The sequence below is a fragment of the Callospermophilus lateralis genome, chromosome 2 (assembly GCF_048772815.1).
Source record: "Callospermophilus lateralis isolate mCalLat2 chromosome 2, mCalLat2.hap1, whole genome shotgun sequence".
Lineage (NCBI taxonomy): Eukaryota > Metazoa > Chordata > Mammalia > Rodentia > Sciuridae > Callospermophilus > Callospermophilus lateralis.
The window spans coordinates 6,279,065-6,295,497 of record NC_135306.1 but is presented as its reverse complement, the minus strand read 5'-3'; positions in this window follow the sequence as shown (position 1 = coordinate 6,295,497).

Here is a 16,433-nt window from a genome sequence, read left to right as displayed (position 1 = left end):
TGAAGACCTAAGATCAATGGAGAGAGGTTATCCGATCGTGGATGGGACAACTCAGCGTCCTTAAGTGGTCAGTTGCTCCCGGATGGACGGGATAATCCCCACAGCCTTGTGGAAGGGCACGAATATCTAGGTGGTCCTGATATTCGTGTGGAAATGCAGAGAAGCCAAGTTAGCCCTAAAAGTCTTGCCATAGGTTGGGGACTTGGGGCACCTGATTTCATGACGGAAGAAGAAGGTGAAAAGAACAGATCTGGTGCCACTGACCCCAGGAGCTGACCCCAGCCACACCACACGCTGCGTTGACAGAGGGACCACAGCGTCCCCACGGGAAGGGCCTTTTGAGCAAGTGCTTCTGGAGCAACTGGACCCTAAACTGACAAAGATGAGCCTTGACTCAAACTTCAAAATTTAACTCAAAAATGTATGCAGAAATTTAACTCAAGATGGCTCCAGATAGAAGATCTAAAGCTGCAGCCCTTCTGGAAGTACCCAGGAAAGACCCTCAAGCCTGCGAGCAGACAGGTCCTTCAAGTGGCATGGAGAGCGATCAACACTAAAAAACTGATAAACTGGGAGGGGGCTGTGGCCCATTGGTAGAGCGCTTGCCTAGCATGCATATGGGTTTGATCCTCAGCACCCCTAAAAATAAACAAATAAAATGAAGGTATTGTGTCCATCTGCAACTAAAAAAAATATTTTAAAAATTTGATAAACTGACTTCATCAAAATCCAAAACTTTGGCGTGGTGGCTACACCTGTAATCCCAGTGACTTGGGAGGCTGAAGCAGGAGGATCATGAGTTTAAGGCCAGCCTCAGCAACTCAATGAGGCCTTAAGTAACTCAGTGAGACCCTGTCTCTAAATAAAATATATATATAAAAAAAAAGCTGGGGATATGTGACTCAGTGGTTAAGTGCCCCTGGGTTAAATCCCTGGTACGAAAGAAAGAAAGGAAGGAAGGAAGGAAGGAAGAAAGGAAGGAAGGAAGGAAGGAAAAGAAATCCCAAATTTTGCTTACTATTAAGCAAAAGGTAAAACCGTGCACTGGAAGAAAATATTACAAAACATATTTGATAAAAGACTGGTGTTCAGGGCCGGGGCTATCGCTCAGTTGGTAGAGTGCTTGCCTCACATGCACAAGGCCCTGGGTTCAATCTCCCCCCACAAAAAAAAAAAAAAAAAGACTGGTGTTCGCAGTATATAGATAATTCTACACCCCAATAAAGGGACACATACCCAAATTAAAATGCTGAAAAAAATCTGAACAGACACTTCATAGAGAAATGTATCTGAGAGGCCAATTAATACGTTTAAGAGTTCTCAACATCATTAGACTCCAAATTAGAATCCATGAGATGCCACTACAGTCCCACTAGAATGATTAAGATTTTTAAAAAGATCGCTGGCACCAAATGTCGGCAAAGATGTGGAACAACTGGGGCTCTTGTAAATGGCTGGTGGGAACACAAATTGTCACAGACACTTTGGGAAGAGTTTCCCTGGCTACCCACAACGTAAGATGTACACCCCCGACCTACGATGCCACCTTTAGGTATTTTCTCTAAAGAAATCAGTGCATATGTCCCCAAAAGGTTTGTCCGAGTATGTTGATAGCTTCTTTACAATATCCTCCGCCTGGAGACCTCCCAGTGTTCACAAGCAGGAGCGTGGAGAATGGTCCACACCCTGGGGCGCCCCGGGCCACGGGGGCTGCTCGTTGATGAAATGGGGGGGACACTAACCCGCAGCACAGCGCAGATGGACGGCATAGACGGGAAACGCTAGACCCAGAGAGCAAGAATGCTGTGATTACGTTTCTAGGAATTCTACAGCAGGCAAAGCTGATCAGTGGTAAAAAAAAAAAAAAAAATCGGAAAATCACCTCTGGGGTGCAGGATTGTCAGGGAGACACAGAGACACGTCCCAGGAGGTGGGACTCCAACGAGGGGCTCTGTGTCCTGCGCACAGGGGTGTGGGTCGTGCAGCTCTGTGTCCCCGTCAGAATCCTGACACCTCACTTCCGTGGTTCGCATGATGGGACCTTCACGAGGTGGTGAGATCCCTCACGAATGGATGGACACCATTATTTGGAAAGTAAGTTTGTCATCTCAGGAGGCATCCTGCCCGTGGCCCTCTCTTGCCCATCTGCCTTCCACCATGGGATGACACAGGAAAGAGGCTCTGGGAAGACACCAGGGCTAAGACCCTGGACTTTGCCTCCAGATCTGTGAGCCAGTAAATTTCAGCTCTTTATAAATCACCCAGTCTCTATATTCTGTTATAGCAGCCTAAAGCGGACCAAGGCTCATAAAACTGGATGTGAAGTTGTGCATTTGCAAATAGGCCTTTGTGCCCGTGTGAATTTTACTTTTAAGAAAATCCCTGAGGACTGGGGACATAGCCCAGTTGGTAGGGTGCTTGCCCCGTATGCACAGGCCCTGGGTTCAATCCCCAGCACCACAGAACAAAGAAAAGAAGAAAATCCCTGAACAGCAAAACTAACCCGGGCTCCTCAGCCCTGCACAGGTGGGTGGCGGCACCACAGGACCTGAGGCTGAGAGCCCGTGGCCGGTTCCTCCCTTGGGCTGCCTGGGCCCTGACCCTACTTGCTTGTGGTCAGGACCTGGAGACAGCAGCTCCCAGGGAACAGCCACTTGGGGCTTTGCCTCCCAGTGGCCGGGCAGTGGCTCTTGCCCCCAGATAGCCACAACTGCTCCCCTGGGCTCTCCTCTGCTGATCCCGCATCACAGGGTCATCCTCGGTGAGCAGGAAGCACGCCCCAGCCACGTCTCCTTGGGGACCTCCGGCTGCAGTGAGAAGCCACTGGCTGCTCCCCTCCATTGGGTGCCTTGGTTCTGCCCCCAAGCTATAAAGATCCCCTGTGAACCCGCCTCTTGTTCCCATCTCTGTCTCCTTCACACATTCACCACAACGTCACTGAGGCCCTACTATGTGCCGCATGCCACTCTAGGTTCCTGGTTCACACAGCAGGCAAAATGAGTGGAAGGACACAGATTATAGGTCCCCCAAAGGGGTCCACATTCTATTCCCTGGAGCCCTTGTGGATGGTGACTTGTGTGCCAAAAGGGACTCGCACAACAGGATTAAATCAAGGGTCTCCAGGTGGGGAATGACTCTGGACCACCTGGTTGGGCCAAATGTAAACACAGGGTCTTCCTTAGAGGGGGAGAGGCCTGAGTTAGAGAAGGTCCTGTGACCACAGAAGCAGAGGCTGCATTTGGCAGAGGGAGCCAAGGCCCAGGAGGGTCGGGACCCCCGGAGCGGGCAAGGCCAGCTGAGTGAACTGTTTCCTACAGACTCCAGAGGAACCGAGAGCTGCCCACCCCTGGATTTCAGGCTCCTGGGGCGAGTTTGGACTTCTGATGCCCAGGACTGCAGGATAAGGAGCTTGGTTGTTTCCAGTTTGTGGTGATTTGTTACAGCAGCTGCAGGAAACCGATACCAACTTAAAGGAGCACCTCCCATCTAAGCAGCTTCTCCATGGCATGTTAGAAGGTGGTGGCCAATAATTCCGGGCTCTTCTTTGCCTTAGGGAGAAGCAACCATGGGGACAGTGTCTACCAGCCCTGCGGTAATTGGGCCTCTGAGTGGGACAGTCCTGAGGTCCTCTCTAGAGGAGAAGCCTTCTACTCATTGAGAAGAGAGAGCCTGGCCACTGGGGTAAGGTGCCCGCACGGTTCTGACGGCCTCTGGGACTCCACTGATTGGACTCGGAAGACGGAGTATGCTGCTCGCCCGTCCCCACCGGGGGCTGCAGTGAGAGGGACCTTCTGCCACCGTGGGCAGCGGCCTGGCCTGGCCTCCTGTCCACACCAGGATCAGGGCTCCTCACGCCCAGGGCGGCTGCTCCCACATCTCGGGGCACTGAGCAGGAGGGAGAGGGAGGGAGAGGGCGGCCCGCTGGCCCCGGGGCTTCAGCCTCCTGGCTCGGGTCTGGCTGCTTCTCCCAGCAGCGCACTTCTGGCTAATCTCACCTCTTCAGCAAGCCCCCGGCACAAGGCCCCCCCCCCCGCCCCTTCCTGGGAGGCCACGCCCCCTGGCCCCTTCCTGGGAGGCCACGCCCCTGCCCCCTTCCTGGGAGGCCCCGCCCCTGCCCCCTTCCCGGGAGGCCCCGCCCCCTGGCCCCTTCCTGGGAGGCCCCGCCCCTTTTCCCCTTCCCGGGAGGCCACGCCCAGCAGTAGTTTCCTCTCTGAGAGCAGCCGCCCCGCCTCCCACTCCCTGAGAAGCCCGTGGGGGCTGGCGTGTGGGTGGCGTCGCCTTCATTACTTGAAAGCAAAGCTGGACTCAAGGCTGTTGTTTCCCCTGTACCGCAGGGTACAGGGTTAGCTGCTGTAACAAAATCCATCACAGCATCATCCTGGACAAGACAGAGTTGGTGTCAGGGACCCAGACTCCTGCTAGCTCGCTGCTCGGCTCCCCTCTACACATGGCTTCCACCTGGTGATCAAAAACGGCTGCTGTGGCTCCTACCATCATGTCCCCACTCTAGCCGGCAGGAAGGGGCCCGTGAGGAAGTGGGCTGGATGTTGCACAGGTCACTGCCACTCGTGTGCCTCTGGCCAGAGCCTGGCACATGGGTATCAGGAGTTGCAATAGAGGGTGGGAAATGGGGTTTGGGGTTTGGAGGTCAAGGACCCAGCAGAAATTTTTATTACCCTAGGAGAAAATAATAGATATTTTTTGCTACAGCCCTGGCTTCCACGATAGGCAGAAGCTCTCAAGAATGTTCTAGTCAAGCACTGAGTTTCCCTGGAGGCTGGGAGGCAAGTATGACCCGGCAAAGACCCGGGAGTAGAACGACGGCTTTCCTCTCACGCAGCGCAGCGGAGACCGCGTTCCCACCACCAAGGGTGGCTGCTGGATGCCGTCCTGGGACAGGGTGGAGGCCAGCTGGGTGAGGGAGGGTCTGAGTGGCTCCGATGTGGACACCGTCTTAGGAACCACTCCCTCCCGCAGGCTGCCCCCATGACCCCTGTCCCACAGCAGGGTCCCTCATGCAGGGCTCCTCTTCCTGGACGCAGCTGTGCCAGACAGATATGTGCAGAATTCGGGAGATGCTGAGTCCTTCTCTTTCAAAGCACTCACAGTTACACGATTGTGTCACTTCTCTTTCTCAGAGAATCCCAGTCTTGTTTGAGCAGCACTGAGGCTAGCCCTGGGGGATCAGTCATGAATGGTCCATTCACAGCAATTCGGACAGGTGTGAGCATGTGCCACAAGCCTAGTCAATGACACAGAAAGGGAAGTCACCTGGGGGCTTTCAGGAAGATTGCCTACTCACCCAACAGGGAAAGATCTCTTTCAGATGTTGGTGTATGAGATGTAATGCCTGGAGCTGCGGCAGCCACTTTGTAACAACAAAATGACAAGTTTGAGTTAAAAAAAAAAAAAAAACCCTAAGGATTTCAGAGCAAAAGGGTGGAGGGCACAGAGGTTCTTGAGCCTCTGGGTTGACCCCAGGACTTCTCATCTCAGTAATTCTTCTTATTCTTAAGCAAATTTTGTGGCTCAAGCCACTCAGAGTCAGTAATCTGTTCCTGATAGCAAAGCATTCAAACACAGGCACTTTTGTGCCTGAGCTTTCAGTGACTCTCCATTCTGCGCAGCATAAGAGCTGAAGGTCTTAACCTGGCTCACAGAGCCTGTGCCTCCCCTTGCAAGCTGGAACTGTGTCCCTCTCCCCTTTGCTCCCTCTGTCCCCTCCACACTGACCATCTTGAGTTTTCTCCTGACCCTCCAGGCCTCTCACCTGTTGGGGCCCTGGAGCGGGCTGTGCCTTCTGCCTGGAGTGTGTCTCCTGCACCTCTCAGTGTCACCTGGCTGCTTCTACAGACCCGCTGGCCTTAATTCTTGCAGCCTCTAGCGAGGCCTTCCTGTGCCTTGGGGGGCTCTGGCTGAGGCAGAACGAGGCCCTCACTCCTAACCGCTGTCTTCCCGCAGGAACTGAGCTCCCCCAGGCCTCCCAGGCTCTGCTTTCCCACGCAGTACCGAGCGCAGTACTGGCATGCAGCACAGGGGTGCTTCCTGTCTCCCCACCATGGCCAGCAATGAAGGTAGTAGCTCCCCTTTTCCATGGCCAACCGCGGTCAAAAGGACTAAATGGGAAATTCCAGAAATCGACTGTTCGTGAACTTTCAGTAACTTGTATTACAATTTGCTGCTGTAATTGTTTGTATCATTAGTTGTTGGGGTTAATCTCTCGCAGTGTGTCTGATCCATACGTTCAGCTGTGTCCCACGTACCCACGATGGGGACACAGTGCTAGTTGCAGTTTGGGGCATCCCCTGGGAAGGTAGCTGCTGTGGCTACGGGCCCTGTGTCACTAGAGTCCCACCCTCCCCGTTCCCCTTGCCTCTCACCTGGCCCACACGCTGCTGTGTTCATCTCACGCAGCACAAAAGTCCCCAGAGGTAGCAGTTAAGACAGCAGAGGTGGCTTCCCACACTGGTAGGGTGGTCAGTGATTGGGAGCAGCTGAGCTGGGCGGATCTGGGAGTGTGGTGGTCCAGGGCTGCCGTCATCCCTGGGTTTGCAGGACCCGCCCCAGCAGGACTCTCCAGAGCTGCCCGGGTGACCTGTGGCATGGCAACTGACTTCCAAGGGGCAAGGCACAGGCCACAGTCCCCCTATGACCTTGCATTACTGTGTCTCCCTCCTACTCAGCTGGTCACAAGACCAGCCCTGATTCACTGTCAGAGGAGGCCACACAGGGACACGAATACTAGGAGGGGCCATCTGGGAAGCTGGTCGGGAGGCCTGCAGCTCCAGAGAGCAGGCCTCTGACTTCTGCACCTCTGAGTGTCCCCAGGGCTCTGCACAGGCCTCGGTGGGGGCTGGAGCTCATCTGGAAGAATTCAGAGATGCACTCGGGACCTTATGGTAGGAGTGTACCTTCAGGGCCACCCTAAGTGGGAAAATACAGGACATTTGAGCATGGCAAGAGCTCTGTGCTGGACCTTGTTATTGGTTTGGTTTTTTTTTTTTTTTTTTTTTTGGTATGGGGATTGAACCCAGAGGCACTTAGCCACTGAGCCACATCCCCAGCCTTTCTTTGTATTAGAGACAAGGTCTCACTGAGTTGCTGAGGCCAGTTTTGAACTCATCATCTATGGGCCTCCGCCTCCTGAGAAGCTGGGATCACAGCCGTGCCAAGACGCCGCTGGTCCTTTTACTGTGGCTGAAGCTCCTGTCTAAGCAGATCTGACGCCCCGAGGTGGTGTTATACAGGCCGGTGATTCATTCGCTCTCATCCAGCCCAGCCCCTGCGAATTTGGGAGGCTCGGGTGGTCCCAGATGGTCTGGGGACTTGGGGAGGGGCGGCTGACTGCTCTTCAGGACACTCCGGGTGTCCTGGCAGTGTCTGAGGGGATGCAATCCCTGCTTTTTAGTGAAATGCTCCTTCCCTTGACCTCAAGATGGTTCCTGGGGAGGAACTGTCCAGTGGGCCAGGAGGAGCAGGATGCGCATGAGCACTAGGAGCCTGACTCTCCCGCCTGAGAAGTGTGCAGGGGCGTGGACAGGCCCCTGGCCTCTGTCCCTGTGGGGTTTTCCACAGACCCCTAGATCTCCTTGTTGATTCTAGTGGCTATTCTTGGGGGCCTCTCGGCCTCACAGGTGGTTTCCATGTTCCCTCTGAGGCCTGGGAGGCTCCCTCCCCCACAGTCGGTGGTCCCCAACTGAGTCTAGATGTCATTGAGCTCCATGGAAACCGCCCAGACTCAGTTAATCCCACGTCCCTTGCTTGGAGCAAACCGGTGTATGGGAATCACTGGGATCGCGGTGGTGAAAATGCTCTGAGCCTCGGCGAGCGCCCCATGCATTAGGTGACATCGCCCGTGGCTGACTGTAGCGAGCGCTTGTTGCTCAGGGCGGTCTTCCTCCCTTAGCACCGGGAGGAACCGAGAAGCCAGCCGCATCTCGCAGGGCTGGACAGAGTGACCACCAAGGCTCTGCCAAGACCCTGCCCATGGCACTGGGTGGAAGGCAGCGGCCGCTGGAAAGCGCCGAAGCTGAGCGCAGACAGACATAGGCCCCAGGACGGATCGCCCGGCGACCTGAGCCTCAGTTTCTTCATCTGAAAAGTGGGGGTGGTGACGACAGCACTCGGGGCTGGACGTGGGCGCTGGCCTGCCGCGCACGCCGCAGCCGTGTCCCCAGGGAGGGTGGCAGGAGCTGGGTTAACCAACCCACGATCTGCAAAGCTGCGGGGGGCGGAGCCCGCCCCGCTGGCCCGGGCTGCACCCGCCCACCCACCCGGAGGCTGGCCCGCGGGTCTGGCGGGCGTGGGAACAGCGACTGCAGCGCAGTGTGAGGTCCACGCGCTTTCCCAACTCTCCAGCACGAGTGTTTATTGCTTTGATAATGGGGGGGGGGTGGGACCCCAAAGACCAGACAGACAGCTGGTGACAGAAAGGAGGAAGGGAGGGGAGAGCCCTGCCGGCGCCCAGACGGGAGACCGAGCAAAGGCGACGCAGGGTCCGCTGAGCGCGGCGGAGCGGGAGGTTTGGGGAGGTGGGCGTGGCCGGGGAGGTGGGCGTGGCTGGAGTGGCTTGAGCGGGTGGGGCCTGAGCGCAACTAAGCTGGGCCCGCCCTGGGCCCGCTGCGGGGCTTTGGGCCAGAAGTTGCCTTCTCTGAGCCTCGGTTTCCTCCTCTGTGAAACAGGAATGCTGGGGGTAATGACAGCCCCGCACTCCTCCAAAGAGTGAGCAGCCACTGGTGCTGGGAGCGCAAAGCAGCAGGCTGTGCAGGTGTCCCATCAATAAATAAAAGCGGAGGTCGCACGCCCCTGCGGACGTCCCACCCAGACGCCTGCAGGCGCAGCTGCGTGTGGGAACAGGCTGTGGTTGGGCTGGGGACTCTCCCCTTCTGTCCCTTCCACCCCTCCTCCCAGCTTGCGTGGCGTGCCCCCTTGTCGCCCGGGCTGGGAGAGATTTCAGGAGGCCAGACGCCTCTGCAGACTTGGCCTTGGAGGAGGGAGGCTGAAAGGCGACGATCTCTCGTCCAGGGGCACAGTCCTCCCTGGGGTAATCAGTCGGGTAGGGTGTGTGTCCGTGCATTGCGGGCTGGGAGTCCCCTTCACAGATCCGTCCACGGGTGATTGGCCCCACAGAACCGCTGTAGGGAAGCTCACGGTCTCATGGGCACCTTAGCCTCTGCCCGCAGCCCATTGGGAGAAGTGGGGCACAATGATCCCAGGACCCTCTCAGCCCCCTAGGCAGGTGAGCGACTCCAGTGGTCTCTTCAGCTGTCCAAGGGGAGCTGCCTCCCTGCCCCTGATGTTCTGAAGATTCGGAGAAATAACGAGCACCAGGTCTGTGTAGCCCAAAGCTCCGCGATGTCTGCTAATGAACAGGCTGCAGCGTGGGCCGCAGTGGGAGCCCAGGCCTGGGCCGGGCCTCCCCCGAACTAAGCCAAGCCCATGGGCCCTGCGCTGCCCTTGCTTCCCAGCTGTGTGGGGGAACTTGACCTAGTTAGTGGTCCCCTGCAAAGGCATGGCTCCCAGTCCCTAGGGAGGTCTTAGAACCTTCTCTCCCCCCTCCCCGCCTGTGTTAGTGCAGAAGCAGGGGAACCCCTGGGAGGTCTGAGTGGCTCATTTAGTGCAAGGACTTGGCTTGTGCCATCGAGGCACGGCTGGGCAAAACCTGAAGGTGGCCACTGGAAAGGGGGGGCTAGAAATGGCAGCTGACACTGCTGCCCACCAGCAGGATTTCTCCCCTCTGGCAGGGACGCCTCAGCCCTACTCCTAGGCCTTTCAAAGTCACTGACTGAGTGTGGACTACCCAGATGATCCAGAACAGTCTCCATCCATGAAGCCCACTGATCATGAATTCTAATCACACCTCGAAACACCTTCTCTGCAACACGGAGACTGGGGTTTGATTGAAGAACTGAGGACTGCAGGCTTGCCAAATTGTACAGGAAACTGACCATCACTCCATCCTCCTCTCTGATGATTTCTAGATCCTTCCAGCTTGAACACTTGAGTCAGTCAGTCTCAGCCTCTCGCCCCTGCTGGGGATTTGGTGAGGTCGGCAGCCCTCCCTGGCTCCCGGCCCTGCTGGGCTTGCTCTTGGCCCCTGGCCCTCCAGGAATGAATTCCCACCTGGACCCCAGCCTTGGCCCAGCTCCTTCCCCAGCTGTGTACCCCTGGCTTGTGAAATCTCCATTAACTGGCCTGGGGAAGGCACCCCCTCGAACCCAGCCTGGGTCTGAACAAATGGGCAGCCTGCCTTGCGGCCCTCAGGGAGCTGCAAGGTCCTGGGGGAGCTGCAGGGCCCAGGACCCAGGTTCCGGGTTGGCAGAGCAGGTCTGCCCAGAGTCTGTGTTGTCTTGGATTCCGGCTGGATCCCCTGGTCAGGCCACAGCTCTGGGCTGCAGGAAACCGGCCCATGGTTGTTTGGTTTCGATTGCACAACCCTGGTGCAGGGGCCAGAGCAGACATCTGGTGTTTTGGCGGCCCAGCACCCACACCTCCCCTTCTGGCAAGAGCCCCCCAGTTGCCTCATGGGGAGCGCCCCCAAGTGTGCAGCCGGGGGGGGGGCTGTCAGTCCAGTTGCCCCTGTCCTTCCTTGCCAAGGGCTGGGCCTGCAGCCCTGGCTTGGTCACGGACCATCCTTCCCTGGGAACAGAGCACATTCCTCATCCTGATGATCAGTCCCTGAGGTGGACACTAGGACCCCTCGCTCTGCCTGCTTCTCTTCCCCTCCTCTCTGAGCTCCCCACTGCCTGATGATAAACCTCTTTGCAGCTCAGGACCAACACAGCCCATTTCCTTGCACAGAAACCTGACTAGGTGGACACTGAATGCCAATCCTGGCTCCGCCCAGACTCGCCGTGTGGCCCTGGCCTCGGTTTCTCCATCTGTACATGTGAGCCCATCTCCAACACCGACACCCCGCGGCCCCATGGCTGCTCTTGGATCAGACAACAGACGATGGCTGATGAGTCCACTGTTGAGGACCAGCTGGGGCCTTCTCTGCCCTGACCCTAGAGATTATGGGTGTGTTTGGTGGAGAGAGGAGCCCACAGCAGGACAATCTTATTTCCACCTCCTGCCATGGGCAGTAGGGTCCAAGGATCAACACACTGCCTTCCAAGGCCTCTGAAACCGCCCTCCTCTCTGTAAGCCATTGTGCTTCAAATGTTGGCCATTCCATGAAAGCTTTGCAGGTCTCCCCACACCAGCCCCTGCCCCATCTCTCGTCACACACACAAACATGCACACTTTACAATCTCCAAAGGAGCCTTGGGACCAGCCTTCAGATGCCTCTCCTGACCCTAATGTGACAGTCCCTGAGTGCATATAACAAATGAGCCTGCACACACAAGTTCAGTGGTGGGGCCACCCGGCTGCTGGTGAGCACCAGCTCATTTCAGCCCAGCGGACAGTGTTTACGCGTCCGCCAAGCCCTGGCTCAGGGTTTTCCTCTTGGCATGCAGTTGGACTGCATTTCCCAGCCTCTCTTGCAGCCAGGAGTGGTCACATGACTGAGCCCTGGCCAATGGGCTGGGAGCGGCTGTGGTGGGCCCCGCCCCTGCCCTTTTAGCCTGGTCCATAAACATCCTTCCAAGCTGGCCTCCAGTTTGCTCTCCCCTCCACCGGGGTATTGCAGAAGTGGAGAAGGCCCTGGAGAAGGACAGGGCCACAAAGCAAAGGGCCCCAGAGTTGAGCAGGACCCGTCTCTCCTCCGCCCAGCCCACCGCAGACTGCAGCGGGATAGAAACTTATTTGGGGGCTGTTTGTCACTTCACTGTGACTCACCTAGCCCAGTGTCTGATCCATCCAGGATCAGACGCTGTTTTACAGGACTCCACCTCAGGGCCCGCTGGAGCTGGCAGGCTGCTCCACTACCTTTGGGCTGGAAGTCCTGAGCTGGGAGCCTGGGCCCACCCAAACCCAAGACATCTTCTCCAGGGCCCTGATTTATGGCAGGTCTGGGCTTCCCCTCGCCCCCAGGCCCCACCGGCTTCCCTGTGCTCCTGGCCTTCTTCCATTCTTTGGCCTCCCCTTTATTTGGCCATTGTCTGGGGGTCCCAGAGTTCAGGGGTCAGCTGCATTTTTTTTTTTCCCTCCCTGACAAATAGCTCCCTGAGGGCAGCAGGGCTGGCTCAATGCGGAGGCTCCCCTGCCAGAAGACCAAGGTCCACAGCGGCTTAGAAAAGCTGGGGCCTGTGCAGTTCTGTGGCGAAGAAGGCCCTGACCTGGTTGTGCCCCAAATCCCGCTTTCTTGGGACACCCGGATTCCAGCGGGATGGGGCAGCCTCCTTGTCTGGCTGTTTCCCCACAGGAGCACCAACAAGACTCCAGGAAGGTGGAGGCCACGGGGGAGGCTGGGCTCCTCCCTCCCTCTGGCCTCATTTCCCAGCCTCCTGCCCTGCCTTTGGTGGAGGCTGAGGAGGCAGTCTCCCTGTGGAACCCCCGCCCCTCAGAGGGAGCCCGCCTCCCACCGTGACATAATTAAACTGGTTTCTAAGCTACCAGTTACCAGCCCCTTAGCCTTTGGTTATCTTCCCAACAATAATATGAAGAACCCGACTACGGCTGCGGCCTACAGGGCCCGCGCTCGGCCTTTCCGACCTAGACTTCACCGGTCCCTCAGCCCATCCTGGGCATGGCGGCCGACATTACCCCATGCTACAGATGAGGAAGTTGAGGTTCAAGAGCCTCCTCCACAGGCTCCAGGAGCACACGGAAGGAGTGGTGCCATCAGCCAGGAAGCAAGGGGCACGGGGCAGCCCGGGCTCCTGCTGCCATCCTGGGACAGAGAGCTGCTGGAGGCCAGGAAGGTGAGGTCCTGCCGCCTCCTGCAACCGGGATCCTGGGGCTCCCTCTCCCGCTCCCGCAGGCTCCCTGCCCTCTGCAGCCCCCCGCCTCCGGCTCGGCCCCCTCCCTCCCAGCTCCCAGCATCAAAAGCTGCTGCGGACTCTGCTGGGTTTCTCCTGAGCATAGCCTGCTCAGAGGTTGTGTGCTCACTTTGCAAAACAGCAGAAATTTATAGCCCAAGTAATTGATCACGGTGCTTCTGCCTCCCTCCATCTCGCTGGGTCTCCTAATTCCCTTCTCCCTTCGCTTTTTTCTCAGCGCGCCATCTGTAGTGTCAGAGAAAAGGAAGCCAAAAAGGGAGGGAGGGTTCTAGTCCCAGTTCTGCCAATTATGAGTCACATGAACCTCAGTTTCCCCAGAGGAGCTAATAATACCTGCTCACAGAGCTCTCCACCTGGTGCCTGGTGGGATGCCTCCACCCAGCTGACCACTCTCTGCAGCCTTCCTATGAGGTGGGCGGTGGGACCGGGACCCACTTCTCTGGGCACTGGGGCCCACAGAGCTTGACTCATTCACCCAGAGTCACAGCTGGTAAACAGCAAACCCAGGCCTAGAACCCCAAGTCCAGACCATTAGGCTACACTGCCCCCACCGATTCCAGGAGATGACACTTGCCCTGTCGGGACTGGCTGCCCTCAATTTCACTTCATCCTGGGTTGGCTGTGGGGATGCCACCGAGGTCACGGGGACAAGGGGAAGACTCTGCAAACCCCAGCATGCTGGGGAGGTAGAAGGAAAGGTCCCCACCATTTCTGTCACTGCTTAGTGCTGTCCCCTTCTTGCCATTAGCTGTGTGGACAGGGGCCTTCCATCAGTCAGGCCCCCACACCTGCCAGCTCCCTGGAAAGCCCATAGAACCTTCCAGAATGACCCACAAAAGGATTCCCGAAAGCACCAGATGCACCAGCCCGGTACCTGGTGGAGCCCTGCGGGCCTGGCTGGAACTCTCTAGGGAGCCCCCTCAGTGTTTTGCTGGTGACAGTCCCCAACCCTTCTGTTCAGTTCTGGGAGGAGGGTTCACAGGGGGCCACGGCTCGCCCGCCCCCTCTCCTCTCGGCCTAGCTCCGTCTCTGCCCCTGCACGGGCGCCCCTCTCTCTCCTGGCCTCCAGCCGCAGGTAGAGAGCTCCTCTCGGCTCGCTGTGCAGCCAGGGGCTCCGCGTGCCGCGGCCCCGCCTCTCCCTTCCCCACCCTACCCAGGGGCTGCGCCGGGAGGCTGGCCGCCGCTGGGGGCCGTGGGCACGTCCTGTCCCCCTTTTCGGGCGGGGACCCGGCTCCAGCCCCGCGGCCGCCTGCTCGCGCCTGCCTGGCGGAGATGAGAGCCGGCGCAGGGCTCGAGCGAGGCGGCAGCACGCAGAACAAACAGAATTTTTTTTTGCAACTAGAGGGGGAAGCACAGAGCTAAAAATAAAACGAAAAGATCAGTATCTGTCAGCCTGACAGCTGATTGGCTGCTCGGAGATGCATATAATTACCAGCACCCGGCGCCGGGGAGGCAAAGCCGGGAGAAACTGCTGAGACGAGGTTAGGATTTAACCTTTAAATTCTGGAGCCTCCGAAAGCCAGGGGAGGACGACGGGCGTCGGTGCTAATGAGGCTGGGGGCGGGCGGGGGCGGGGGGCGCCGGGTCGGGGTCAGGTCCCGGCTCCCGGGGGCCTGGGCCGCCGCCTCCGCTGTGGGACTGGGCAGCCTCCGATTGGGCGGCCCGGAGGCGGGGGCCTTCTCCCCGCCCCTGGAGGTGGTGCCTGCGGGAAGCCGGGGTCTCACCTGGGCGGGAGCGAGGGGCCGCGGGCCGGGCCGGTGCACCAGGAGGCCCAACCTGCCCCCACCCACATCCCTCCACCTGTCCCTGCCTGGTGTCAGTTTCTGCCACCCATGGGGGGGCTCCTTCCTGTCACCTGTCCCTGGCTGTTTCCTGCCCCACCCGGGGAGTGGGGGCACTTCTGCACCTCTGGGTTATCCTGGGTCCCAGGGAATAGACCAGAACCATGGGACTGGAGGATGCTGTGCCCTCCCTGAACCCCAGTGACTTCACTTGTAAAAATGGGGTGGCCATGGCAGGCCCTCCTGACCCTCCGCAGGCGCCGGCGTGCTTTGGGCCCGTGGGGCCTTGATCCTCCTGCCCACGCCAGGAGCCAGGGCTCTGGGCTCTAGAAGAGCAGAGAGTTGCTGCCTCTGCTTTGACACTGCCCTCCCCCAGGGGACAGGGGGGACCCAGTGAGCTGGTGTCTGGGTTGCAGCCTAGTAAGGGGCACCTGCTGGGGAGGTGAAGGGAAGGTCTTGGGGCTCCTGGAATACCCCTTTCTCCTGGCTAGGCCTTTGTCCAGCTGGGCCAAGCCTTGGCTCTCCCGTGCCCTGGCGCTCTAACTTCCCTCCCTTGTCTCCACCTCCCGAAGCGCTCCCTGGGTTTCTGACCCTCCTAGGCCCTGATCCTTGGCCCTGCCCACAGGACTGTGAGCCCCAGGAGGTCAGGAGCCATGTGTGTCCTGTGCCTGCCTGGCCCATGGTGCTTGGCAAGTGTGACATCAGAGCCTCTGCTGTGGGGCCTGGGAGCCAGCAGAGGCAGGAACCACAGTGGCCCCATGGCCCAGGCTTGAGGCAGACAGTGGCCTCAGTCGGCAGAGAGCCAGCTCTTGCCAGCACATCCCAGGCCCCAGATACCACAGAAGGCCTGGCTTGCCCGCTGTCCTCTGAGGCAGGAAGCCGGCCCAGCCCCTGTTGCCCATTTCTAGGAAGTTTCGGGGTGCGACTGCCCAATCTAGGCCTCTCCCTGCTGGATGGGGCAGTGGGTAGGGCTGCCACGGAGTGCTGGGACCTAGCCAGCCAGGCTGACCTGCAGGGGAACTGCCCTGAGCTCCTACTGGGGTCAGAAGCAAAAAGCAGGTGGGGAGGGGGGAGGAGGCAAAGACTCCTGGTCCACCCTAGCCTGGCCATGTGTCTGTCCACCGTGAGCACTTGTCAGGGATCCCTTGAAGCCCCTCAACAACCCTAGAAGGTGGTGCTGTGGTTACCTGCACTTTCCGATGAGGAAACTGAGGCACAGAGTTAAGCCAAGTGCCTGGGGCCTGTGGCCAGTGAGGACCGAGCCTGGATCCCCCCAGTCCATCCAGAGGACAGGTCCAGCAGCCCTGCCTGTCGGGGACAGATAAAGGGAGGCAGAGGGAGGAGGATGTTCGGGGACCTCCCTGTGACCTGGGCTCAGCATCTTGGGAATGTTTTAGTGTGTGGAGTGCAGGGGGTCCCCTCTGAGAGGTCTCAGGATGATTTAAACCTGCTTCTCTTTGGTTCTGGACGTCAGGTTGGTGTTGGATGTGACAGGGATAAACTGGTTCCCAGGCAGCCAGGTTTCCTGGGGGTCATGGTGATAGAGACGGTAACAGAAGCAGCTCCCACAGACCGAGCGCTCACCCTGTACCTGCTGATGGACTCGGCCTCCGCTTGGACACTCATCTGGAGCCTCACCATCGCCCAGAGGGCACTCTGGGGCCTCTGCTGTTCCCTTATACCCTGTGTCTGAATCTGTTTGTCTCCACACTCATTGTCACCTCCTGTTAGGCATGAACCTGGAGAGAGTCCCAGTCTGGCCTCTCCC